Consider the following 3,039-nt stretch of genomic DNA (forward strand, 5'->3'; position numbering starts at 1 on the left):
CATATTTCTTCTTCGTAGCTCTCTGCCAGAGTCGGAGCTGCGCTGTCCTCGACGCGGGTGGCTGAGTTTTGGTGCGGAGCTTCATTTGTCTCCACATGACCTCTATGGTGTGGGATGGGTTGATGCTCGTCTACGGTGAAGTCGGAGTCGTTTGCTCGGGGATTAGGGATGGCGATGACGCCGCTGGAGGAGAAGTGATGACGATGACACGTGTGTGCTAGCTCGACGAGGCCCTCTTCAGAGAGGGGTGTATGGGGTATTCTATGTGTGCCGCTCAGCGGATTGTGACGGTTTTCGCCCGGTTTTCCATTAATTAACTGGGCAATTCTCTTTTGCTTAATTAATGGATGAGGCAAATCTTTTGCCTCCGTTTCGAAAAAAATAAATAAATGACCAGAACAAGACTTTATTCAGTGTGGGGCTTTTCCTCATTTACTCCAGTCTAGGGACCTGTTTTATTTGTTGCCTTTTTTATTTGTCACTCAATCTTCAGTATCTTTTTCTTCTCCAATATGTCTTTTTCCTACATCATTCTCAGTATTGGTTTAGTCTTACCTATTCTGGTTTATCACTCAGAGATAAGGGGTGTGTGTTCAATCTTCCGTTCAGTCAGTTCGATATAAGGCTCTAATAAGTTTGTTCATTCTTCACTTTGTGAGCTACAATCATTTTTTTCTTTCAGTTTGAGTAAAACTAACCAATTACTACTTACTTAAGTGAATGTTTAGTCATAGTTAGTTCTCCGTCATGTTCAGGTTTTCATTCCTTTCTACTTCAGCTTTCCTATGACGTAGCTAAACTATCAATTTTGTCTATGACCTAACTAAACTATAAGGTTTTGATTCTTTAATTCAATCCATCATTTTTTTTGCTTTCTTCTACAAGGCTTATGCATTCTTTAGTGTACATTTCCAGCTCCTCATTCTTCTTCTTTCTTCAGTCATCATTTTTGTGAATGTTCGGTGTTCAGTTAGTATGCATTGCTCAGTCCTAACACCATCAAAGCCTACACCCAGCAGGTTTTGTTATAAGTTAGTTCTTGTTCAATGTTCAGTCCTATAGTATTTTATTCTTCAATTACATTACATTTACTGCTTTATTTTAATTTTTTCCTACGAAGGAGGTCTTTCAGTCTTTCATTGATGGTATTTTTCTTTTGTTTCTCTGACATTCTTTCTGTGTATCTATCTTTCAGGTCTTTCCTAGCAATTATCTAACTGAGCTTGCTCATCTATTTACCTTAGGATCCAGTCTATCAGTCTAGATACTTAACTTATATATCGGTGCTCAGACCTTCAGTTATAGATTATCAAGGCAAAGAATAGTAGCTGACATTGACTATAATTATCTATCGGTGCTTAGACTTTCAGTTACAGAATATCAAGGCAAAGAATAGTAGTAGCTGACATTGACTATCAATGTCCATTATTATTTATTTTTCTTGACAGATGCTATCCGGCATGCCCAGTTGGCTACGAAGACTCCAACAAGGATGTCAAGAGTCAGTCCCTCTTGGCATCTCTACAAATCACATCAAAACATCATTGGTACATGTTGTGGTCAGCCGTAATGCGCCGTGCAGAACGTTCCTCGGTCTTTAATTTTTTATTAATATTTCACCAGCCTTTGTTCCCCGGTCTGCAAAATTGACAGCTCTTTGTAGGACGACATACCTTTATATATACTGCAGCCGAGATTGAGTATGCATGTTCAGTCCTTCAGTTAGTTTTCATTCTATTAATTCTTCTTTTCATTGTTCATCAGTCTTGGATGTGTTTTATTATATTTATTCAGTTCTTATCATTTTTCTCGTTAACCCAGGTTTTTTGTCATCCACATTAGATTAGATGATGGATATCGATAGACCCTGCCCCATAGGGAGAGGCTGGGGCAATCAGAAAAAACTCCTCTCTCCAGAAGTATTAAATATTTATTTTGTTGGCTTTGCATTCTTTATCTTCGCCTCTCTACCTATTTTTGTTTCATGTAAGTGACTAAGTTTATACTTGTTATTCCTTGATTAAAATTTAAACAAGAAAACATTGTATTTTCAGAGGAGTTCTAAATTACATCCTTGTGTCCTACATGCTTGTGCTCATATAGAATTACTCAGATTTCATCTTTTTCTTCAGTTTAAGGTTGTTTAATGGACCCGTCAGGGGGGAGGGCTGATGGAAGGGGAGGAAGTGCAGCCGTTCGACTGTTACCAAATTAAAAAACAGCTAGCTGTTAAATAAACAGTAACTTAAGTAAATGAGTTTAAGAAACGTCTATCTTAGACCGGTGCCAGAAAAGAAAAACTTCTAACCTACGTCACCAGAGGAAAAAAATTAAGGGGGTCTTGGCAGCCACAATCTGTGCCTTCTACTGTCCTACATAGATTAGGGCAAAGAACTGTTCATGGTCGGCAGGAGCGGAGCTCCCCCAAGGTCGGTTCGTTCGGACCAGTCATGTTTATCCGTCATCTTGTGGTCTGAACATGCACGAGGTAGCACGCGTGCGCGGGGGGTAGGGGGCACTTGACCACCAACCAAGATTGCCGCCGTGCCAACCGTCGATGACCCGCCAGGTACCTTGTCCAACCGCCGTCTTTTGCTTTCCGCGACCATGAAAAAAGAAAGGGCAGCCCGATGCACGTAGCTCTCGCTTGCGCAGGGTCCGGGGAAGGGTCACAATTGACCCAGTTTTCAAAATTCAGCCAAAATGATCCACCTCCAAAAGTGAAACAAGATCTAACCCTTTTGCTCAACGACAGTCTTTTGGCGTTGCTATGTCAGCACAACATACCTCGGCGTTGGAAAATACGGCAAGGTCAATGCCACAAACCATGGTGTCGAGATATTAGAGGCCAATGCTACAGTCCATGGCATTGAGCTCATGAGGGTGGAAAAAATGGGGTGCAACATTGAGAGAGGGTCAATGGCATGGACTATGTCGCCGAGCTCCAACAGCTCCATGGCATTGACCTTGGAACTTTCGTTTCAATGAAAATGCAAACTTTTTCCCAATGCCGAGGGACGTGGCACATGAAAGTTCAAG

The sequence above is a fragment of the Aegilops tauschii genome, chromosome 7, assembly GCF_002575655.3.
Source record: "Aegilops tauschii subsp. strangulata cultivar AL8/78 chromosome 7, Aet v6.0, whole genome shotgun sequence".
NCBI lineage: Eukaryota > Viridiplantae > Streptophyta > Magnoliopsida > Poales > Poaceae > Aegilops > Aegilops tauschii.